Source organism: Plecotus auritus, assembly GCF_963455305.1.
Source record: "Plecotus auritus genome assembly, chromosome: 4".
Classification (NCBI taxonomy): Eukaryota; Metazoa; Chordata; class Mammalia; order Chiroptera; family Vespertilionidae; genus Plecotus; species Plecotus auritus.
The window spans coordinates 117,397,036-117,423,499 of NC_137775.1; the positions used below are offsets into that span (position 1 = coordinate 117,397,036).

The 26,464-nt window shown below is 42.0% G+C and overlaps 1 pseudogene across 1 annotated transcript; it reads right to left on the reverse strand.

The window, feature by feature from the left end:
* Positions 1 to 12,406: 12,406 nt before the first annotated feature.
* On the reverse strand, positions 12,407 to 14,692 carry LOC308246599 (general transcription factor II-I-like; annotated as a pseudogene). The gene has a single exon. The product of its transcript is annotated as a general transcription factor II-I-like (transcript).
* Between the last annotated feature and the right edge of the window lie 11,772 nt (positions 14,693 to 26,464).

Genomic DNA, 26,464 nt, shown 5'->3' on the forward strand with positions numbered 1-26,464 from the left:
ATTGACCTCCAGGCCAACTGGCTGTGAGGATCAGCTGTGTCTACACTGGGAGAACTTCTGTGCTGGAGACCCCCTTATGAGACAAGACTTGCAAAATTGCAAAAGCCTCTGTGCTCAGCTTAGATGGGGCAGAGTCTCAGGGTGGAGCAGACAGCCTTGGCTTCCTGTCAGCCCTGCCCTATGAGGCCCCTTGGTCTCAGTGTCCCTCGGTAATCGCTGCAAGCACCTCTGAGAGAAAGCCGTCCTCGAGTTTCACCCACTGCCAGACAGTCCAGTTTCTCCCCAAATGAGTCTGGGTTCCCAGATTCTCGTCTGGAACTGGATTCAGCACAGTCGGGAGCTTTCATCTTCTTCCTGCCTCAGAAAGCCAGCCGTGCTCTCAGCAGTCCATCCTCTCTGCTCTCACTCGCGTGCACGCCTCTGGACCTCTGCCTTTCGCAGCTCCCCTGACTCTCCGTGTGCTTTTCTCTTTTCCTGACAGTCCAGATTCCCCCAGTATGAGTCTGGGTCCCCAAGGTCTCGCCTGGAACTGGGGTTCAGTGCAGTCAGGAGCTTCCATCTCCCTCCCACTTGAGAAAGCCAGCCAGGCACTCAGCCGCCCGTGCACTCAGCCGCCCATGCACTCAGCCGCCCATCCTCTCTGTGCACGCATCTCTGTACCTCAGCCTTTTGCAGCTCCTCTGAGTCTCCATGCACTTTTCTCTTTCCTTCTAGTTGTAGAATTTCCACCCAGCCAGCTTTCCTGTGGTTCTGGATGATGTCCATTTTGTCTTTTAGTTGTAGTTTTGAAATTGTTGTGCGAGGCAGCAGTTTAGGTGTTTACTTATGCCACCATCTTGGTTTCTCCTCTAAATTTGCTTTTGGTCAGCTTATGCATTGTATAAATGGGTCTTCCTCACATAAGTCACTTATGGGTATCTTTTTACTGGTATTTTTGTTACTCTAAAACACCAAGACCAGAGGATTCACTAAATAACTATTTCTTAAATTGAGGAATGTGTCCTGCATGGCTTTAAAGACTATCTAGAAGACTGAAGGGGCCTGGGCCTAATCATTAAGCGTTCTTGGGCCAGGAGATAAGGTAAGTCCATTGGCATGGGACAGTAACTGGGGCTTTCACAGTAGCAACAAAATAATGCAGAGAGGCTCAACGTCGGCAGGGAGAAGTCTGGGCAGGAGTTACACATCTGGGAGGTCTGTGAGTGAGCAAGTAGGCTCTGCACAGCCTGAGGGAGTCTGAAAACAAGCCACAATCAGCGCTGGCTCACAGGCAGGTGGATTGGCAATGCATGTTGGGATTCTAGCCAGGGAACTGGAGCTCAGGCCCCAGAAAGAACAGCTGAAGGCTGACAGGTAGACATAAAAACTTAAAGTTAGAAAACAATGTGGGTGCCTGATGAGAAGAAAGGATGAAACTCTGGCTATTAAAACAAAGTTCAAAGCACAAGGTTAGAAAGGCCAGCAATAAGTTAAGTGGATCCTGAGCTACTGAAATATAGAGGGGTGTGAAGGTCCTTTTATTCTTGGGACTAGAATAAAATTAACAATGGAAGCAAACTGGGGCTTTGAAGAGATGTTCACATTACACTGAACATGAAGGACTCAAGTGGGCCACCAGGAAAAGCTGTCCATTCAGATCCAATCTGTGGGCCCATTTTTTTCTTGTTTTAGATGCACTTTAGGGAAGGTACTTTTTTTTGGTCATTCTCAAAGTAAGTTCTGGTCACTTTTGTCCCCCAAATCACAGTTCTAATATTAAAATGACCAGCCCCTTGTAATTGTGAAAACTCCCAAATATATTTATCCCAAATCTTCTCTTCTCCCTAGCTTGAATCTGCTCAAATGAGGGTCAGCTGCATCTCTATTTCTATCTTATACTTCTACCTCTATCCCCCAGACTGTTAATCCATTGTTTCTGACTTCTTCCAAAGTGGAACTGGTAGAGATTGGGAAGAAGATGAGGGAGAAGAATACTTTTATTCATCATATACTATCATAGACAACTGGCTTGGTAGGTATGCAAAGCTCTATTTTGCTTTTGGGATACTTTTCAAAATTCTTTAGAGAGAAGCCCATTGCTGGGGACTACTTTTCCAAAGTTCTTGTGGTGCGTGGCAATGCATAACCCCTGACTGATTGCCCACGATTCCTACCTTAGCCCTTAGACATCCAGAGTACACCTCCAGCTTCTTTCTTCTGAGAGAATCTCTCCAGGAAATCTTCTTAGAGAGGAGCAAAACTACACACACACACCCACCCCCTTTCCACTCTATCTCCTCTTTTCCTCATCTGGTCTCTGGGAAACTCTCACACATTCTTTGCTCCCAACAAAGTGTGGACAATCAGACTGCCCCAATATATCAGTTTCTCTTATTTCTACCATCAGGGCAGCCAGCCAGTCACAGTCAGCCTCCTACCCATTAATTTGGCCTGAGACTGAGTCCACTGGTCTTCAAGGAGCAAGGGACACATGCTGAACTCTCTGAGTGGTTCTCCTAATGCTTCTTTTCCTGGGCATAATAAGGGGGCTGAGGGAAGGGGACTCACTGTTCTCTCATAGCTCTATAAATCCTATTCTAATTTTCACGTCTTCCCTTTTATGCCTTCCATGTCAGTGAAGACTTACATAAAACTAGCTTTTGACCATCTACTTCACCAGTTCCATATGGTGCTCTCACACCTCATTTTGAATGATGGGAGTAGTTTGCATATACCCCATAAAGCCTCAGACAAAGCTTAGACTTTCATTAAGTACTTTTATCTTAGTATCTAATTATAATCCCAAACATCTACATTCTTTGTAAAATTTAGTTATCATCAAGTTTAGGTTACTTCGTTGAATTTTTTGTTGTTATTACTCCTAAAATAATCATGTGCTTATTTTAAAAGACGCATTATAAAATTGATGCTGCCCACTGACTATAGTAATGATGTTGAGATGTTTGCCAAAAGACACCTCCCCAAATCAATATACTCATATGGCATCCCGTATAAACATTGATGGTTGTTTAAAGATTAAGGAGCCATCTTTTGCTATGGAAGTCTTGCTAAATAGTCCCATGGTACATCTTTCCTTGCTAACTTATCATAAGGGGACTATTTATTTTTACTTCAAATTATTTTTTAATTAAATATATTGGTGTAGCATTATTTAATAACATTATATAAATTTCAAGTGTACACTTCCATAATACATCACCTGTATATTGCATTGTGTGCTCACCACCCAAAGTCTAAGTATCCTAACATTGACCCTCTTAACCCTCCTCAGCCTCCCCTCAACTCCTTTTCCCTCTGGTTATCACCATATTTCAAATTCTTCTTGAGCCAGGAATTTTAGTTCAAGATCACTGTAACAGAATCTAATATGCTACATTTTTACTTCTGTACAGAAATGGTAGAGTTAGACAATTTGACAATGTTTCAAATTTCCATTGGCTAACTTTCAGGAAATTTGCTTAAACTCTATGGGGTGTGTTGGCTATTACCCTACCTTTTTTGTATCAGTTAGCCATTGTTTTTTTTTTCCTATTTAAGTTGGGACATCTGCAAAGGTTGTTACATGGCATTCTAAGCTAACAATAACACCATTAAAGATACTTAGGAAGACTAGATGTATTTGAGTTTTATTAACTTTTCAGTTTTATTAACTGAAGAGATATCACAAGCAGAAAACATTTACTCTGATTTTTTTCTATTTTTGTTTAATGGAAATGTGGCAGAGGAATAAAATACTAAAAGTTTCTAAATAAATTAGCCTTTTGCATTCAGGTAAAAAAATGATTTTGGAATTTTAGCAGTTAATATCTAATTGACAGGCCCCAGATTGAGAGCTTGGCTATCTCCTAATTTAATCTTTGAGCATAACTTTCTTTCAGACATGAAAAACAACATACATGCTATTTTGTTGGAGTGAGAGAGAACAAGAGATCTGCAGCAACACTACCAAATACAAATTGGTTGTTGATGCTAGTGATTAATCACTTTATTCACCAAACAATAATTAATAAGGTGTCCATTCAGGTAGTAAGATACTCTGGCATTTAATGTGTTTTGGGAGATACTTTGTGTGGTGGGAGGTGAGAAAAGATGAAGCCGGCATACAAAATCTTGCACAATCTGATTCCAAACAACGTTTCCAGCTTTATGTCTTTCTAATGGCAACCACACCAGTTTCAGATAATTTCTTTCTTACTTCTTTTTCCACATATCATTTTCCCACCTTGAATCTCTTATTTCTTTTTTCTGCCTTATGGACATTTTACACATTCTTTAAAGATCATTATGGGTTTCTAGGTAAACAGCTAGCTTCCTATTCTAGAACCATATCCTCTTTGAAATGACCAAAAGAATACACATATAGGAAAAAAACTTACCTTCAGCACCTTAAAATAGGGATGAATACCTTATACATGCTAGAAAATCTATGTGTGTCTGCTAGATTTAGTACAAGTGGGTCCAAATACAGAAAAGACACCCAAAACAACTTGTCACTTTCCTCCTTTAAAAGTAGCTGATATCTCAGAAAGTAATAGAGGAGATTCAAGATGTTCCTTATGAAACAGACAAGGAACAGATCTCCAAGGATCTCTTTGTTATGAGGGCTAAACAATATTCAAAAATAGCTGTGATTGGATTTCTCACAGTTCTAAGCTACTATTTCAACAACAAAGACAGAAGGGAGCACAAATGTGAGGGATGAAGACAGGGCAAGAATACATAAAGCAGAAACCTCTATTCAGAAAGCTGATCCATTCTTCTACCTGATGTGAAAATGATCTATACTAATAAAAGGGTAATATGCTAATTAGACCGGGAGACCTTCCGTACGTCCTTCCAGACAAAGCTATGGTGGAGGGGCCGAGGCTGAGGTGGTTAGGGTCGATCAGGCCAGCAGGGGAGGGCAGTTGGGAGTGAGGCCAGCGGGGGGGGGGGGGGGTTGGAAGCAGTTAGGGGTGAGCAGGCCGGCGGGGAGGGGCTACTGGGGGCGAGCAGGCCAGCACGGGGGGGAGGGGGCGGGGAGTTGGGGGCGATAAGGCCAGCAGGAGGCAGAAGTTGGGGGCAAACAGGCCAGCAGGGGGGGGGGGTGTTGGGGTGACAGGCCGGCAGTGGGGGTGGGGGTCTGTTGGGGGGAAGCAGGCCAGCAAGGGGGGGCAGTTGGGGGTGAGCAGGCCGGCAGGGGGGGCAGTTGGGGGCAATAAGGCAGGCAAGGGGGGCTAGTTAGGGGTGATCAAGCTGGCAGGGGGAGCAGTTGGGGGTCATCTGGCCGGCAAGAGGGGGGCAGTTGGGGGTGAGAAGGCTGGCATTGGGGAAAGTTGAGGGTGAGCAGGCTGGCAGCGGGGAGCAGTTGGGGGTAATCAGGCTGGCAATGGGGGGCTGTTAGTGGCGATAAGGCCGGTGGGGGGAGCAGTTGGGGGTGATAAGTCTGGCAAAGGGGGGCAGTTGGGGGTGAGCAAGCTGGCAGGGGGGCAGTTGGAGCGATCAGTCCAGCGGGGGGGACAGTTGGGAGCGAGCAGGCCGGCAGGGGGGGCAGTTGGGGGCGAGTGGGCCAGCAGGGGGGGGGCAGTTTGGGGTGATCAGGCTGGCAGGGGGGCAGTTGGGGGTAATCAGGCTGGTAAGGGGGGGGGGCTGTTGGGGGCAATAAGGCCAGCGGGGGGGTACAGTTGGGGACAATAAGGCCGGCAAGGGGGGACTCTTGGGGGTGAGAAGGCCAGCTGGGGGGGCACAGTTGGGGGTGAGCAGGCTGGTGGGGGGGCAGTTGGGGGCAATCAGGCCAGCGGGGGAGGCAGTTAGGGGTAAGCAGGCCGGCAGTGGGGGGGCAGTTGGGAGCGAACAGGCTGGCAGGCAGAGTGATTAGGGGTGATCAGGCAGGCAGGCAGGTGAGTGGTTAGGAGCCAGTGGTCCTGGATTGTGAGAGGGATGTCCTACTGTCCTACTGCCGGTTTAGGCCTAATCCCACAGGGCCTAAACTGGCAGTCGAACATCCCCCGAGGGATCCCAGATTGGAGAGGGTGCAGGCCGGGCTGAGGGACACCCCCCCCCCAACCATGCATGAATTTCGTGCACTGGGCCACTCGTATAATATATAATAATTAAAGCAACAATAATTGATGCAACAATATTCACAAAGCACTATTCAAAAGCAAACTCAAATGTATATGAGTTTTATTAACTTTTCTTAGTCTCAGTTTCCTTAGTTATAAAGAAGAAATAATGATTGATGAAGATGGCAAAAATAAAGACAATAGGGCCCAGCTGGTGTGGCTCAGTGGTTGAATATTGACCTATGAACCAGGAGGTTCGATCCCAGTAGGGACGTATGCCTGGGTTGTGGGCTTATTCCCCAGTGTGGAGTGGCAGGAGACAGCTGATCAGTGATTCTTTCTCATCACTGATGTTTCTATCTCTCTCTCCCTTCCTCTTTGAAATAAATAAAAATATATTTTTAAAAAAGATAATAGAGTTTATGTGACTTTTTTTAGGTAACAAAATGCATCTTAAATAATTAACACAATAATTCCTACCTTTAGTATTATTATTGTTGCAATTTTCCATGATCATTTTTATATAATAAACTTGGAATTTCAAATCACTTGGAAAATAACTCTACAATAATATTGATTAAGAAATTGAGAGAAAATTGAGTTTGACTATTACATCTTGAATTACTGTAACTACTGCTGGATAGTTACATATTTTGGAATGGAAAAAGTATTATTCAGCAAATATCAAAGATATAATACATAAGTAAGATATTATTTAATTTGCTATACATAAATAGAAACAAAAAATATAATTAACAAAAAACATATTAAATAACTAGGGGCCTGGTGCACAAATTCATGCACTGGTGGGGTCCAGCTGGCCTGCCCCAATGGGGGCCATCGGGATGGGCTGGCTGGTGCGAGGGGCCGTGGGCAGGGCTGGCCTGGGTGAGGGGTCATGGGCAGTTTGCCAGCCAGCCCCACCCCTAATCGGGGTCAGGGGTGCCCGCTCGGGGGCAGGGCCGGCCAGGGCGAAGGGCCATGGGCATCCCAGTCATTCTGCCATTTGGTTGTTTGCATATTAGCCTTTTATTATATAGGATATTAAATGCAAACAACAATGTGAAAAAATATTCCCAATATAAACTGGGAATTTATATTTAAAATATATAGAACATGTACTATTCAATAATAAAAATATAAATATTTAAGAAACATGAAAAAGAGAAATTAAATAATGTCTAAATGCATATAATACATTTTTATTGAGTAACTACCATATGTCCACTATTGAATTAGGAACTAGGATATAGTACTAAAATGAGAGATTGCATAGTATTTATCTTCATGGAGCTTATCTTTTGGAAAATCCAAAAAAGCAGAAATACAAATGATCAATAGATATACAAAATTTTTTCCTCAGTGAAAACCAAAGACATGAAAATTAAATCAAGATATAAATTTTCATCAATAAATGTCCAAGTTTTATAAGAATATGCAATGTTGGTGACAAGAGAGAGAAATAGTTCTCTGCTGGTGAAAGTAGAAATTAAAGCCATTTTTTCTTGAGGGCCATTTGGCAATATCTATCTATATAAAAGGCTAAGCGACTGACCATCGATCTGTCCGACCGAATGAACAGCTGGTATATATGACGCGCCCTGGCAATTTAAAAATAAATGTTGAGACACAGTAAGATGGCAGCTGGCAGGATGGAGGTAAGGAAGGTGTGGATGTGTGTGAGTGAGTAAGGGACAGTTAAATCTCGCAGGAGCAGCAGGGGCTGGCAGACCAGGCTCTCTTGGACAAGGAGAGAAGACTACCACCACTGTGGGCACTCCCCAGACTGCGGGATTCCGGCACAGAGCCCACGCCACCTTGAAGGGGAGAAAGGCCTTTTCTAGAAACGCATCAGCATCACCACCCAGACAGGCCTTGGAACTATCCCGCAACCCAGCACACACTCCAGCCAAAATCCTGCTGCCCCATCTGCACACCCGTGGACCCTGGGACTTCACCTCCAAAGGTGCACCGCTAGGCAGCAGTAAGTGCAACCTCCCCACCCCCAGCAGCAGAACTCCGGACACCACATTAGCGCCTTTCCAGCGCACAGGCATCCAGGGCACACCACTCCATAGGCAGCACCTGGGAGCCACTGGGAGCCCCCGCGGGTGTGATTTTGTACAGACAAGGGCGCACTGCCCTGCAGTAGAAATTCTGAACTCCCTCTTCCTGAATAACTGCCCACGGACACACCAGCTGTGCAACTTCAGTGCCAGGGCCCTCAGAGTGCATCAGAGCTCTGCGCAGGCAAAGGCACCTCCACAGATGTGCATTTCCAACAGGCAGGCCCCCTGAGCCCATCTATCCACAGCGCACTTCAGGAAGGAGCTGTGAGACTCTGCTGCGTGTAATTCTGCAGAGACAAGGGCACGCTGCCCGCAGTAAAAATTCTGTATTCCTGAATAACTGCCCACATTCACCCCAGCTGCTCAACCTCAGTGCCAGGACCCCTCAGGGTGCATCTGAGCTCTGAGCCAGCAAACGCACCTCCACAGATGCGAATTTCCAACAGGCAGGCACCCTGAGCCCATCTACCCACAGGGCGCTCATGGGAGCCACTGTGAGCTCTCCCTGGGTGTGATCTTGGACAACAGGGGCACACTCCCCTCCCACCCCACACCCACACCTCCCCCCCAACCCCCCGCTGCCCGGCAATAGAAATTCTGAATTCACTCATTCTGGAGACCTGCCTACAGGCACCTCAATTATGTGCGGCTACACTGCCAGGGCCCTTCAGAGTGCTTCAGTGTGCCTCACAGGCAAACGTATCATGGGTGCCCCTGTGAGCCGCCACTGGGAGTGAGCGCCTATCCACCACAGGTGCAGCAGCAAAAGCTGAGCCTGCCCACCCAACAACTACAGAACTCTGGAAACCACAGTCACGCCTTTCCAGAGTGCAGGCCCCCTTAGCCCCATCACCCCAACAGACGGTTCCTGGGTGCCACTGTGAGTCCCCGCTGGGCACGTGTGATTTCAATTAAGGGTGCAAGATAGCAAAAAGTGGGACACACCCCTCCACGGCTGCTGACTTCTAGACACTGCAGTTGTGCCTCTCAAGCTCGCAGGCCTACATCAAGAGAATCCAAATAGCTCAAGTAGGGAGCTACACTAGATTACCAAGCCCAGGAGATTCCACCAGTAGAACCATCCGCTAAAAAACCTGAGTAGCAAAGCAATTGGATCTACAATTAAAACATTACAGGAAAACATGGGAAGACAAAAAAGCAATCCCCAAAGGAAAGAAGAAGAGGAATCACCAGAAAGGGAGTTAAATGAAATTGAGGCTAGCAGCTTATCAGAGAAAGAATTCAGAGTAATGGTTATAAAGATGTTTAAATGGCTGGATGACAAATACACACAATTCAATGAGAATTATAAGGAGCTGAATGAGAATGTCGCCAACATGAAAAAGAACCAACAGGAGATTAAGAACGACATAGCTGCAATAAAGAACAAAATGGAAGGCTTAAACAGTAGACTAGAAGAGGCTGAGGACTGTATAAGCGAATTAGAAAGACAAGGTAGGTGCCAAAACTGGTTTGGCTCAGTGGATAGAGCGTCGGCCTGCGGACTGAAAGGTCCCGGGTTTGATTCCGGTCAAGGGCATGTACCTTGGTTGCGGGCACATCCCCAGTGGGAGGTGTGCAGGAGGCAGCTGATCGATGTTTCTCTCTCATCGATGTTTCTAGCTCTCTATCCCTCTCCCTTCCTCTCTGTGAAATATCAATAAAATACATTAAAAAAAAAAAGACAAGGTAGGAAAAAACACACAAACACAGCAACAACTGGAAAGAAGACTTAAAAAGCAAGAGGAGAGCCTAAGGGAGCTTTGGGACAACACAAAACGAAACAATATTCGCATAATAGGGATACCAGAAGAAGCGGAAGAGAAGCAAGGAATAGAAAACCTGTTTGAAGAAAAAATGACAGAAAACTTCCCTGATATTGGCAAGAAAAAAACCATGCAAGTCCAAGAAGCACATAGAGTCCCAAACAAGATGAACCCTAAAAGACCAACACCAAGACACATCATAATTAAATTGACAAACACCAACGACAAAGTAAGAATCTTAAAGGCTGCCAGAGAGAGATAGAAAGTTACCTATAAGGGTTCTCCTATTAGAATATCAACGGATTTCTCAACAGAAACACTCCAGGCCAGAAGGGAATGGAATGAAATTTACAAAGTGATGCAAAGCAAGGGACTGAACCCAGCAATACTATACCCAGCAAGGCTATCATTCAGAATTGAAGGTGGAATCAGCAGCTTCACAGACAAAAAAGGGCTAAGAAAGTTTATCACTACCAAGCCAGCAATGCAAGAAATGCTAAAGGGACTCCTGCAAAAAGAAGAAAGAGAAAGGCAAGAAGAAACACAAACATTAAGGAAAAATATGACGACAAACATGTACTTGTCAATAATAACATTAAACGTAAATGGATTAAATGCACCAATCAAAGACATAGGGTAGCTGAATGGATAAGAAAACATGACCCATATATTTGCTGTCTGCAATAGACCCACCTCAGAACAAAGGATTCACACAGACTGAGAGTGAAGGGATGGAAAAATATTTTTCATGCAAATGGAAATGAGATAAAAGCTGGGGTTGTGATACTTATATCTGATAAAATAGACCTCAAAGTAAAGGCCATAATAAGAGATAAGGAAGGCCACTACATAATACTAAAGGGAGCAATTCAACAAGAAGATATAACTCTGGTAAACATATATGCACCCAATATAGGAGCACCCAAATACATAAAACAACTTCTGGAAGATATCAAGGGAGAGATTGATAGCAATACAGTCATAGTAGGGGAATTTAATACCCCACTGACACCACTGGATAAATCAAATAAACAAAAAATCAGCAAAGAAACAGCAATCCTAAATGACACACTAGATCAGATGGACTTAATTGACATCTTTAGAACATTTCACCCCAAAGCTACAGAATATACATTCTTCTCCAGCACACATGGAACGTTTTCAAGGATAGACCACATATTAGGACACAGGCAAAGTCTCTTCAAATTCAAGAAGATAGAAATCATATCAAGCATCTTCTCAGATCACAATGGCATAAAACTGTAAATCAACTACAATAAAAACAATACCCAAAAAATCAAACACTTGGAGACTAAATAGCATGCTATTAAACAATTACTGTGTTACCAGAGAGATCAAAGAAGAAATAAAAAACATCATGGCAACAAATGACAATGAAAACACAACAATCCAAAATCTATGGGACACAGCAAAAGAAGTCTTGAGAGGGAAGTTCATAGCTCTACAAGCCTACTGCAAAAAAATAAGAAACAATGGTAATAAATTAACCCTAGAACTCAAAGAGTTAGAAAGAGAGCAACAAGAAAAGCCCAGTGTAAGCAGAAGGAAGGAAATAATAAAGATCAGAGTGGAGATAAACAACATAGAGACCAAAGAAACAATACAAAAGATCAACAAAACCAAGAGTTGGTTCTATGAAAGAATAAACAAGATTGATGAACCTCTCGCCAGGCTCACCAAGAAGCAAAGAGAGAGGACCCAAATAAACAAAATCAGAAATGAAAGAGGAGAAATAACAACAGACCCCATAGAAATACAAAGGATTGTTAAAAAATACTATGAACAACTCTATTCCAACAAACTGGACAACCTGGAGGAAATGGACATATTCCTAGAAAAATACAACCTTCCAAAACTCAATCAGGAAGAATCTAAAAATCTCAATAGGCCAATAACTATGGACGAAATAGAAGCAGTCATTAAAAAGCTTCTAGCAAACAAAAACCTGGGGCCAGAGGGCTTCACAGGGGAGTTTTACCAAATATTCAAGGAAGAACTAAAACCTATCCTCCTCAGACTATTTCAAAAAATTCAAGAGGAAGGAACACTTCAAAGCTCATTCTATGAAGCCAGCATCACCCTAATACCAAAACCAGACAAAGACAACACAATGAAAGAGAATTACAGGCCAATATCCCTCATGAACATAGTTGCCAAAATCCTCAACAAAATTTTAGCAAATCGGATCCAGCAGTACATCAGAAAGATCATACACCATGACCAAGTAGGATTTATCCCAGGGATGCAAGGATGGTACAATATCCGCAAATCAATAAACGTAATACATCACATAAACAAATTGAGAGATAAAAACCACATAGTGATATCAATTGATGCAGAAAAAGCATTTGACAAAATCCAACACCCATTTTTTTTACAGTCACTCTGCTCTTTAATTCAATTCACATAACTGCTGAGAAAGTAGACATTTCTATCTAAAAGTAGAAAAAAAGGTTTGTATAGAAGGTATTCTGTTATACAAGTATATTGCACAGCTTGGGGCAGTAACAGGTCTGAAAAGCTCTTCTCACCCACTGATACTTTACGCCGAGGAGGGAAGAGGTCTACCACGTGGTGTCTGGTTCTTGCTTGATCTGAGAGCTTCCGTCAGTCTCCTTTATTTCTTCTGTTGCAGGAACCTCCAACTGGCTTGGCTCAGCTAATTCTTGTATCACTGGGCCTTCTGACTCACCAACTGGTTATTAATCACAAATCCTGGAAATGGTCTAATGACTGTGAATTCAATGAACTCAGCTGAATCTAGAATTCTTCTCATGGAGCTAATTTCCAGGTAACTAGGGGCTTTGACTGACACTCCAGGAGGCATGCCATCACCCACCACACAGCCAGGGTTAATTGTGATTTTCATGTAGGGAACTTTCACAGGGAAACCCATACCAATAGCTTCATCAAATTTGCAAATGAAGAGGTCATTAACTTGTTCTCTTAGCTGTCTAGCTTTTTCAACTTTTGAAAGTCTTTCATTATCATCATCTGGAATTGTCACCTGAATGATGTTAAGATCTTCAACACCAGATGCAGTAGTATTAACATTAGGCGATGAATTTATTTTTCTTGGAGGGCTCTTAGAGGAGAAGGTGCTCTCCTTAATTGCTGTCTCAAACATTTCAGGCTTTTTAATAATGAACTTAATTTTGGCTTTGTTTCTGAGTATCTTCTCCAGCCTTGGAATGCCAAAAGTAGATGGTCATCGGAATGGCACACCCTCAGGTAAGCCTTCTACATAAAAGTCTTCTGGGAAAGACTCAAATAATGCAAATGGCACTTTCACAGCTTGTTTAAGGTTTAGAGCTTCACCACATTTTTCATTGAAAAGATTTTCAACTTTTTTGTTTTTGATCTGTGATTTTGGCATTCCAGGCCTCAAAGGAAAACTCTCTCCCTCGAGGCTTAAAGGGAACATTAAAGCCATTTGTCTGAGTAGGGGTTTGAACAGCTGAAGTCTGAGGGCTGTTGTTATTAGGGCCTTCCACAGTGACCTAAATTTCAGGAACTTTTGAATTACTCCTAGGGCTTCGCGGTCTTTTTGGGGACTGCAAGGCTTTAGTGTTTATTTTACTAGCCATTCCAGGAGGCAAGTAGGAAATAACTAGTTCAGGTTTTTTAACAACAAGCTTGATTTTATTACTGCCACGAATAATCCTTTCAAGTCGTGGAATTCCAAACCAGGTAGGGCTTCGGAAGGGAATTCCTTCTGGCAAGCTTTCTACATAAAGGAACTCAGGATTTGATTCAAACACAGGGTATGGTACTTTTACTGCCTCTGTGAGTCCAAGAGCTTGAGCAAATTTCAAATTAAAAATCTCTTCCACTTGCTTCCGTAGCTTGGTAATTCTGACATTCCAATCTTCTTTGACTGGTGTATTCGTCCTTGGCTGAGTAACTTCATTAGTACTGTGAGTCAGAAGTTCTGGTCTTTTAATAACAAATTTAATTCGATTGCCCACTTGAATAATTTTTTCAAGCCTTGGGATTCCATACCATGAGGGACTTCTAAAAAAAATGTTTTCTGATAGTCCTTCCACATAGAGATCATTAGGATGTGCCTCAAATTTCTGGTAAGGTACAACTTTGTCTTCAGTGCTCCCCAAGGCTTTAGCAATTTTTTTGCAGAAAAGCTGATCTACCATCTCTCGTAATTTAGTGATTCTGGAATACCACTCTTCCTTTACTCCTGAAGCTGGTTTATCAAGCTGTAAGTCCTCATGTGTTGAATTGAGTTCATGTTTCTTAATCACAAAACGAATTCTTTCCTTTGCAAGTAATATCCTTTCAAGGCGAGGAATTCCGTAAGTAGATGGCCTTCTAAAAGGAATTCCTTCTGGAAGTCCTTCTACATAAAGGTCTTCAATGTGTGACTGGAAAAGAGGGTATGGGATCATCACAGGACCTTTGGCTTTTATAGCTTGAGCATATTTTCTTTCAAACAACTCTTCGACTTGTTTACGTAGATCAGTAACTCAAGCATTCCATTTCTCAAAGTTGAACTCTCTCACTTTCCGTTTTCCGGCGTTGGCAGGTTCGGTGGCTGGTGGCTGGGGTGGCTCATTGCTCTTTGGTCTCTTGGTAGGTGGAGAATAATCATCATCTTCAATAGTCACCTCAACTTCAGGGACCACACTTGTTTCTGAAGGGACATGTTGAGTAGAATCTTCTGCTGGTACTTCCACTTCTGTTCCTTCATTTCCCTCTGAAGAATGATGGCTTCCTTGAATATTATATTGATAGTAATCGGGATCTTCTGATTTTTCTTTACTGTCACAGCTGCCATTTCACAAAAACAGACATATAGACCAATGGAATAGAATAGAGAACCCAGAAATCGACCCAAACCACTATGCCCAATTAATATTTGACAAAGGAGGCATGAATATAAAATGGAGTCAAGACAGTCTCTTCAATAAATGGTGTTTGGAAAATTGGACAGATACATGCAAAAAAATGAAACTAGATCACCAACTTACACCATACACAAAAATAAACTCAAAATGGATAAAGGACTTAAACATAAGACAGGAAACCATAAAAATACTAGAGGAATCCACAGGCAGCAAAATCTCAGACATATGCCGAAGGAGCTTCTTCACTGATGCACAAATGGGACTACATCAAAATAAAAAGCTTTTGCACAGCAAAAGAAACCATCACCGTCAACAAAACAACAAGAAAAACCACTACGTGGGAGAACATATTTGCCAATGTTATCACTGATAAGGGTTTAATCTCCAACATTTACAGGGAACTCATACAACTCAACAAAAGGAAGATACACAATCCAATCAAGAAATGGGCAATGGACCCAAATAGAAACTTTTCGAAAGAAGACAGAAGGAAGGCCAAGAAACATATGAAAACATGCTCAAAGTCACTAATTATCCGAGAGATGCAAATCAAAACCACAATGCAATACCATCTCACACCTGTCAGAATGGCAATCATCAACAAATCAACAAACTACAAGTGCTGGCAAGGATGTGGAGAAAAAGTAACCCTTGTGCACTGCTGGTAGAATGCAGACTGGTGCAGCCACTGTATGGAGTTTCCTCAAAAAACTAAAAATGGAACTCCCATTTAACCCAGTAATCCCACTTCTAGGGATATATCCTAAGAAACTAGAAACACCAATCAGAAAGGATATATGCACCCCTATGTTCATAGCAGCACAATTTACAATAGCTAAGATTTGGAAACAGCCTAGGTGCCTGTCAGCAGATGACTGGATCAGAAAACTATGGTACATCTACACAATGGAATCCTATGCTGCTATAAAAAAGAAGGAATTCTTACCATTTGCAGCAGCCTGGATGGAACTGGAGAGCATTATGCTAAGTGAAATAAGCCAGTCAATGAAAGAAAAATAACCACATGATCTCACTCATTTATGGATAATAAAGAACATTATAACCTAATGAACAAAAGGATAGATACAGAGGCAGTAAAGCATCAAACAGACTGTCAAATTATAGCGCGAAGGTTGGGGAGGGGTGGGGGAGATAAGAGATCAACCAAAGGACTTGTATGCATGCATATAAGCTTAACCAATGGACGCAAGACACTGGGGGGTGAGGGCATGTATGGGAGTAGGGTGGGGGGTGGAAATGGGAAGATATGTACACATGTAATACCTTAATCAATAAAAAAAAAGAATGGAAAAAAATAAATAATTGTTGATTCGCACATGCACGATATATATAAAGCTATAACCAGCGCCAATAGCAAGCAACCGACTGGCCAGTACATATGATGTACAATGGCTATTTTGACATAATTTTTTTGCTGTAATTACCGCATAAATTTTCTAATTCATTTCCTTTCAATGTTCATGAATCTGTGCACTGGGCCACTAGTCTATATATATAAAAGTCTAAGTGACCAACCGTCCATCCGACCGACCAACTGGCCAGTACATATGACACACACTGGCAATTTAAAAATAAATGTTGACTCATGCATGTGAGATACATATAAAGCTCTCACTGGAACCAATTGCACACGTGTGTTTTGATCTGTCTTTGTCGACTGGGAATATGGTTGTTTTTATTGACATCCAACATGAACCACATCACGATTTATTCATCAACCGTCCGACCAACCGACCGGCCAGTACATATGAAGTGCACTGGCAATTTAAAAATAAGCATTGACTCGCGCATGCGCGATACATATAAAGCTCTTGCTAGTGCCAGTCATACACATGTTTTAATTTTATAATACTATATTATATATACTATTTTGACATGTAATTTTTTGTAGTAATGTAATTACTGCACGAATCTTTCTTCTAAATAATTTCCTTTCAATGTGCACAAATCCGTGCACTGGGCCACTAGTTTACATATAAATACTTTTTAAATTATTTTATTCAATCATTTACCTTGTAGAAGTTGGTCTAGGGCAGGGGTGGGCAAACTTTTTGACTCGAGGGCCACAATGGGTTCTTAAACTGGACCGGAGGGCCGGAACAAAAGCATGGATGGAGTGTTTGTGTGAACTAATATAAATTCAAAGTAAAGGAGCAGAGGGGAGAGCAAGAGAACCCTCCGCTCTTTCGGCTCCGTGGGCTGGATAGAACAGCTGAATGAGCCGGATCTGGCCCACAGGCCGTAGTTTGCCCACGGCTGGTCTAGAGGAACTAATAAACAGTACATGGAAAATGTTTCTTATGAAGATGAAAATTATTTTAAGAACATAAATTTAAAAAAAAACATTTACAGTTCTGTCAACATAGTTTAAAAATATGTGATCCATCTGCAAAATGAACTGTTACATAACTAAAAAAATTTTGTAAGGGTATCTTATGAAGTAAAAAATATGCCTGAATTCCCATCAAATGAAAAAATAATGTTTATAGAACATTATACCAAACTTGGCTCTCTTTCCATGGAAGTTTTTAAGAATGCATAGAGAAAATATTTAAAAATACTAATGTAGCAACTATTGTTATCTTCCTTAGGTGAAAGTTTAATATATAATTTTTATTATCTATACTAAATATAGATGTTTTATGATCAAGGAGAAAACTGGCAGGAAAAAACCTCAGCTACAATGTAACCTCCTCCACAAAGTCTTGGTCCAACTGCCTAATCAGAATGGGTAGCTTCTTCCTCTATATTCTTATAGAATGTTTACTCTTTAAACATGTTCTGATTCTTTATGGACCTTTTTTTCCACTTGACTGAGATACTTCAAAGTGCAGTTATTTCATATGTATGTTCCCCCTTTTGCTCTTCAGTTACTAATTCAAACCCTGGAACAGAGTAGGTGCTCAGTGTTATTATTTGAACTGTGTCACCCAAAAGATATGTAGAAGTCCTCTGAATGCAGTAATACCTGGAAATAAGGTCTTTATAGATGTAATCAAGTTAGGATGATATCATTAGGCTGAACCATAATCCAATATGACTGGTGTCCTTATAAAAAGAGAAGACAGCCTGGCCGGCATGGCTCAGTGATTGAGCGTCGACCTATGAACCTGGAGGTCATGGGTTCGATTCCCAGTCAGGGTATATGCCTGGGGTTGTGGGCTCAATCCCCAGTGTGGGGCATGCGGGAGGCAGCCAATCAATGATTCTCTCTCATCATTGATGCTTCTATCTCTCTCTCCCTCTCCCTACCTGTCTGAAATAAACTCAATAAAAATATTTTTAAAAAGAGAGAGAAAAGTTAGTCACACATACAAAGGGGAATACCATGTGATGATGGAGGCAGAGATAGAGTGATATATATGCAGACTAAGGAATGCCAAGCATTACTGGCAACACTAGAGGTTAAGGAAGCGCATAGAATAGATTCTCTCTTCAAGTCTTCAGAGAGAATGGCCCTCCCAACACCTTGAGTTTTGGACTTTTAGCCTCCAAAACTGGTAGAGAATAAATATCTTTTGTTATAAGCAATCCAGCTGTGGAACTTTATTATAGCAAACCTAGAAAATGAATATGCTCAGTGAATAATTGTTGAATAATGAATGGATTGCTTCTGATGACCTCCAGGGATAAATTTAGAACCAGTGCATAGATTGTAGAGGAAGAAGATGCTTACTCTATGTTAGAACTTAGAGCCAAAGTAGCTCAGAGATGGGATGACTACCTAAGGAGGTACTGAGTTCCTCCCCATGGCAAGGAATACAAGCCTCTGCTGAATACCTGATGGGCTATACAAAGAAAATTCAAGCCACAGATAGTTAGACACTCAGCTGGATTTTCATTTCAAATTAAAATATAACTAATTACTATTTGGAAGTCTACTCCGAGATCCATTGAAATGAATAAGTAAAGCAAGTCATCCTGGTTTTAATGGGGCCAGGTGATATTAGCACCATCTACTGGTATTGAACAATGCTACAACTGTGATATGAAAGTTGCCTGGGATAGCACATAACATGTATTCAAAAAATATAACATTTTCCCTTTCCCTTTTCCAGAAGGTAAAAACAAACAAACACATTTAAAAACACCTGAATGTTTTGAAGCTTCCAGATTTAATTTATTTAAAATAAATTCCTATATCTGACAAACATAATTCATTCCTATATCTGGCAAAGATAATATACAAAGCTCACTCTAAACACTACTTTAGCCTTAGTATTATCTCTTTAGAGTAGAAAGAGTTGCAATTTGTGTAAAACTGTGACAAAATACAAGATTATAATTCAATGAAACAAATACGTGTTGAGTCCTTAATATGAGTCAAAATAATGCCAAGTTATACAAATATAACTTATTTTTTACAACAAATTCCAATCATTGGAATAAAGTCTTTCTGTATTGTGCTTGAATACTGGAAAATATAAAACTATATTTAATTGTAAATTTATGATGAATACAGGGGTTAAAACATCTTTCAAATAACTAGGATGGTTACAGCTCATCTTCAGTGCCTCTTGTGAACTATTATTTTCTGAAAATAAGCCTAATATAGTCTCACAAACATATGTGTATATTGTATATTGTGTATGTGTCTACATATACAGATATCCGTAGATTTATAAAGGCTCTAAGTGGCTGCAGTTTAGGCTATAAACACATATCCACTCATATTTTAACCAGGTATGATCCATCTCTGTAAGAATTCATTTTTCATAAAATGTTCCCTATCTACCAGAGCTTTATTATTTTCTTCCTGTTCTGCCCCCTCCAGGAAATATTTATTTATTTATTTATTTATTTATTTACTTACTTACTTACTTATATACTTACTTATAATCTTTATTATTAAAAGTATTACATAGGTCTCCTTATTTCCCCCATTAACCTTTTCCAGCTGGCTCATTCCCCACAAACCCTCACCACCCCATTGTCTGTGTCCAAGGGTTATGTCTAAATGCATACAGGTTCATTGGTTGATTTCTTTCCACCCACCCTCCCCTGCCTTCCCTCTGAGGTTCAACCTTCTGTTCTCTGGGTCTATGTCTCTGGGTCTATTTTTGATCATCAGTTTATTGGGTTCATTAGATTCCACATATGAATGAGATCATATGATAGTTATCTTTCTCTGACTGACTTATTTCACTTTGTATAATTCTCTCCAGGTCCAGCCATGCTGTTGCAAATGGGAAGAGGTCTTTCTTTTTTATTGCCACGCATTATATTCCATTGTGCAAATGTATTAGTTTTTTTATCCACTCATATGCGATGGGCACTTAGGCTGTTTCCAAATCTTAGCTACTGTAAGTTGCACTGCTATGAACATAGGGGTGCATATATTCTTTCTGATGAGTGTTTCAGGTTTCTTAGGATATATTTCTAGAAGTGGGATCACTGGGTCAAATGGCAGTTCCATTTTTAATTTTTTGAGGAAACTCCATATTGTTTTCCATAATGGCTGCACCAGTCTGCATTCCCACCAGCAGTATACTAGGGTTCCCTTTTCTCCACAACCTCACCAACACTTGTCATTTGTTGATATTGATGATAGCCATTCTGACAGGTGTGAGATGATATCTCATTGCTGTTTTGATGTGCATCTCTCAGATGATTAGTGACTGAGTATTTTTTCATATCTCTTGGTTTTCTGTATGTCCACTTCGGAGAAATATGTACTTAGATCCTTTGCCCATTTTTTAATTGGATTGTTTGTCTTCCTTTTGTTAAGTTGTATGAGATCCTTATGTTTTGGAGATTAACCCCTTATCCGATGTATTATTGGCAAATAATGTTCTCCCATGCAATGGGCTTTCTTGTTATTTTGATGATGGTTTCCTTTGCCATGCAGAAGCTTTTTATTTTCATGTAGTCCCATTTGCTTATTTTCTCCTTAGTTTCCATTGTCCTAGGAGGTGTATTGGTAAACATATTGCTACGGGAGATGTCTGAGATTTTGCTGGCTATGGTTTCTTCTAGGACTTTTATGGTTTCACATCTTACATTTAAGGCTTTTATCCATTTCGAGTTTATTTTTGTGTATGGTCTAAGTTGGTGGTCTAGTTTCATTTTTTCATGCACCCCCTCCAGGAATTATTTAGAAGCAAACATTATATTAAGTAATGTTACTGTTTTTTAATCTGAATCCTGTGAAGTAATAGACAATGAAATTATACCAAATCCCCACCCAAATAACTCCTGGGAAAGGTCATGTATGTGCCCTGTGCAAAGGTTAGTTCATTGTTTCAACACTTTAAGAAACTAAAGTCACAGTTAGAAAAGAGTACTGTCTGATAAATGGCCCTTTAAAATATGCCCCAATCTGGGCTGGAACACTGAAATGTTAGGTCTCCTTCAGCAGTGTTGACCCAAATTCATGAATCTTTTAGATTATGTCTGTATAGAGTTGCTGACTCAAGTAATTTGTTCAAATAGGCTCTGTGCTACTTTTCTGTACTGCTCCAACAAAAATATTTTCAAGAGCAAGGAAATTTTTTTCATGGGGACATTTCTACACAGTGAAAATTTTATTTCATTAATGCTGCCTTTTGGATCTAAATAAACTGTGAAATTGAATAAGGAAAATAAAGACTTAAACACTTACATAATTTTAGTTCTTGCCCTAACTGGTTTGGCTCATTGGATAGAGCGTTGGCCTGCGGACTGAAGGGTCTCAGGTTCAATTCCGGTCAAGGGCATGTACCTTGGTTGTGGGCACATCCCCAGTAGGGGGTGTGCAGGAGGCAGCTGATCGATGTTTCTCTCTCATTGATGTTTCTAACTCTCTATCCATCTCCCTTCCTCTCTGTAAAAAATCAATAAAATATATTAAAAAAAATTTTAGTTCTCTTTTTCATAAGTACCCTTAGTTACGTCTTACACGCTCAGTTCTCTCCATGAAAAGGTCTGACAACAGCATAGTAATTAAAACACAGGTGAGAAAAAAGATGATTAAACTGATTTGAGATCTCTATTAGAGTTGTGTGAATTCCAATGTGCACTACTGCTTTAAGATGTTGGGGATACAGCACAGGTTTTAGAATCAAACAGGGCCCTGGTCTGTGTGATTCAGTTGGTTGGAGTGTTTTTCTAAGTGGGGCTAAATAATATCTTTTAAAATCTCCAAATGAAATATTGTGCATCTATTTGCTTCAGTATTCAGAGAGGATTGCACTCTACAGCATTCTGAATGTGTTTCATAACTCTAATCCAGATTCACACTCCCATCTTCAGACCAGCACTAACACAAGTGGCACAGAAACAATATATGTCTGATTAGGGCTAATTCACCCACAAACACCTCCTATGTCTTTAACATATAAGAGTACCCCACACACATGTGCACCGAATCCAACTCCTTCCTGGTAGTACAGAAGCAGGGTAATGTTTCATTTGAGAACATCCATCTAGTTTTGTGAGTACCCTACGTTGGGCTGCCAGTTGCGAGTAAACCACACACAAATGAAAGAGACTAGAAAATATTAATTTGGAAGTATTGGGGGCCAGGTGGGAGCCCAACTCAAGAGGAAGGATTCCACTTTGCTCCGGCCTAGCGATCCCTTTTATTAAGACTATGGGATACACCCATAGCCTTTAGGCAGGCAATTCCAATAATAGCCAATCAGCAAGAATTTACATAAAACTAAACGGTGGAAGTTGCTTTAGCTACCATTGTCTCAACTAGACAGTGGGTGCTTGGCTCTGACCTTTCAGAACTTCAAGGTTGACCAGCCTTCTGGGTTCCTTGTCCACACCTCTCTGCTAGTGAAGGCAATGGGCGGCTTCCAACATACTTTCTTTATTTTACCGCTATCAAATTGTATATAACAAAAAATTTACATGGACCAGGATTTACTTAGAATAAGCCAATAAAATAGCTATTATATAACCATTCTACAAAAACAGGAGTTTTATGGGATTCAAACAAATAGTTAAGATATATTCAGTTATGATGGGAGTCTACTGAGAAATATTATTTAGGAATTTGGAAGTTTGAATAGGGAAGTTCAAATGATCTAGTAAGAAGATGCTCCATAGGGATATCTTATTATTTACATAAAATTATCTCTTAATTTTTTATTCACTCTTTAATAGGTCAAACACTTATTGAGCACTATGGTGTGCTTAGGCACTTTCTTAGGTTTTCAGGCTAGAAAAATGAATAAGATATAATTCCTGACCTTAAGGAACCTGTATTCTAATGGCCTATATTCCCATTGAATTTGAATTCAAACATCCAGTCTGTGATGCCAACTAATTATTTTAAAATCTATTTTCCTCTATTTTTTATAATTAAATGTAATTTTTTATTTTAAAAAAGTAATATCTGCTCATTACTTAAGAAATGTTATAGAAATATACATGTTAGAAAGTAAACTTTCTATACTGGTATCATGGGTTGCAACCATAAGACATTTCAATGTGACCATATTCTAGTGCTAAGAAATCATTAAGTGGCTATTCTATATAATAAAAGCATAATATGCAAATTGACTGAATGGTGGAACGACCAGTTGGTGGGGGCTGGGGCTGGCTAACAGGCAGCGCCAGGTCAGCCAAGGTGCATGCCAGCAGGCAGAGGGAGGGAATGGCAATGGGGAGGGGTGGCGACCAGTAGTGGTGGAGGGACGATGCGGGGAGGGCTGGCACCGTCCCCTGATCAACCTGTCCGGTCGCCTCCCACAGAGGGAGGCCAGGCAGCAAGGGCGGGGTGGTGGGGGCGGTGCCATCCCCTGATCGCCCGTCCAGTCACCTCCCGCAGAGGGAGGCATGAGTAGGACATCCCCTAAGGACTCTCGGACTGTGACAGGGCTCAGGCTGGGCTGATGGACCCTCCCCAGTGCATGAATTTTTGTGCACCAGGCCTCTAGTCTAATAATAAAAGTGTAATATGCAAATTGACTGAACGATTGAATAGCAGAACGACTGTCCAGACAACCTTCCAGAAGACCACACTATGACACACACTGGTGCCAGGCCATTGCCCCACAATCGCCTGCAGAGGGAGGCCCAGGCCACCCTCTGAGGGGTGATCGATGGGGATGCTCTGCGATCGATCGCCCCAAAGAGGAAGGCCCAGGCCACTGGTCGGTGGGGCAATCGATGAGGGGCAGGGGCTCCACGATCGCCCCAAAGAGGGAGGCCCAGGCCACCCTTTATGCAGCAACTGATTGCAGAGCCCCGGCTGGGTGGGTGGGGCCTCCCTCTGCTGGGTGATCAATGGCGGATCCCCCACGTTGACTGCCCCGCAGAGGGAGGCCCAGGCCAGCGGCCAGTGACACTATGGCGGGTATGCAGGGCCAGCCAGCGATCGCCCTGCAGAGGGAGGCCCAGGCCAGCCAAGCGATCACACCCTACACCTGTCACCCACAGAGGGAGGCAACTGGTGGTGGGGGAGAGGAGGCAGCACCACACAGATGGCAAGCAGTGGCAGTGGTGGAGGCAGGGCCAGCTGCTGGCAGCTAGGGGAAGGAAAGCCCCTATAGGCCCTGAACGCTGACCAGGCCTAGGGACCCTACCCGAGGGGTCACGGATTGCGAGATGGCGCAGGCTGGGCTGAGGGACATCTCCCCCCACCCGCCCCCATGCATGAATTTCATGCACTGGGCCTCTAGTCTATATATATAAAAGCTAAGCAACCGGAACGACAAGTCGCTATGACGCACACTGCGACCAGCCAACCTCCCGTGGTCCATCCCCCTGCCAGCCCAGCCCCTGACCAGCCCCCCCGACACCAATCGGGGGCAGAGCCACTGACCAACCTCCCGTGGCCCATCCGCCCGGCCGGCCCAGCCCTGGATCAGCGCCCCCACCCCAATCAGGGCAACCAAACTCCTACAGCCCCTCCCCACAGCCAGCCCAGTCCCAAACGGCCCCTATCGGGGCAGGCTGGTTGGACCCCACCCGTGCACACTGGGCCTCTAGTTTTGTAATAAGACTTTGGAGTTCATGTCTTGTCCTGAGAAAACGCAAATAAAAAGGAGGTAGAGACAACCCAGATGCTGTGTGCTGTAAAAATAGGAACTTAGTCAAGGAGTTCTGTGGTACATATCACATTAACATATAAATATAGACAGAAAATGTATCTATAACAAGGTACATAACAAGTATATAACAAGAAAAAGCCCAGGGATCCTTGTTAGACAAACTTTAAAGAAAGGAATAATTATTGAATTACATGAAGAACAAAGAAATCCTAAAGGGAAAAACACACAAACAAAACCATTCAGGAAATTTCTAATAAAAGAGAACTGAAAAATTAACTAATGGCTTATGTCATAGTCAGCAAAGATTCAGAATAGACTCCTTCTATCCTGACATCAAATAGTAATGAAACCCCAAATAAAAAGTCAAAACCCCTCTGAAAAATTTGGCCAGCAGTTTGTTAGAGCATTGTCCCAATACACCAAGGTTGCAGATTCAATCCCTGGTCAGGGCATGTACAAGAATCAACCAATGAATGCACAAATAAGTGTAACAGCAATTCATTGTTTTTCTCTCCCTTCCACTTTCTCTAAAATCAACTCTTATTTAAAAAAGAAAAATCAAGATTAAAAAGAAAGTGAACTGAGAGATTGGGGTGAGAGGTATTGCCAGAGAGGAAATTGTTATAGATACAATGGCAAGTGTCAAAGCTATTTCATATCACAGATTGAAATGGTACAATCCTTAGTCTGGAATTCATGGCTAAGTCTACATTACATAAAAAAATATGGGTATTCAATCTATCATTAAATTACATAAATGTATCAACCCCGATAGATTATATAGGATAGGATTGCTTAAAAGGGGGGGGGGAGCCTTTTTCATCAGGAGGAGATGCTCTTGACAGACAAAAATACATAATCCCTATATCTGGACTGATAGCCAGCCATATGCACTATACTGCCAAACCAGTCATTAAAAAATTGAACTGCTTTCTTACACCTTATACCAAATAGCTGTTGCCCTTAAAGCCCCTCCTCAGCCCCCACCTTAGGTTCTGCCTTCGCACTTCACCCAGATTTGGTTCTGATTGGTCGGTTTCTATGCCAGTCAGCGTCAAAAGCTCTGCCTCCTAGGCAGCCATTGGCTTCTCACACTTCACCCAGATTTGGTTCTGATTGGTCGGTTCCTATCAGGCCTACCAGCGGGCCTAGGCGATCAGAGAGGCGGAGCTGATCAGCAGCCACAGTGGAGGCCTGAGAGAAAGAGAGGCATGACTGCTGGCCAGGCCCAGAGCAAAAGAGAGAGGCAAGTGCTGAGCAACAGCTGCCACGAGGCTACAGATCAGACCCTGCTTCTCACTCCAGGCTTCTCACTCCACAGTCCCCTCGGCAGTCAATCCTGGGTCAGTGGCCCACAGCAGCAGCAGTCAGTGCTGGGTCGCCACGGCAACTCAGCATTGACTTCTGGTTGGTTGAGCCTTCTGTCATTTTGGATGTTATGGACCCTGGATTTTTATATATTAGGATAATTTTCATAACTAAAGTTTTTGAGAACTAAAGTACTTTTTCATATATTAGAGCATCATGACAGAGAAAAATATACTAAACTGAGAGGCAGAAGACTTGGATTTTAGTCCCAGTTCTACAGCTTATTAGCCCTTTTTCCTTGGGCAGTTTGGTTCCTGTGTTAGTTTACAAGGGTTGCCATACAAAAGTGCCATAGGCTAAGTGACTTAAACAACAGAAATTTATTTTCTC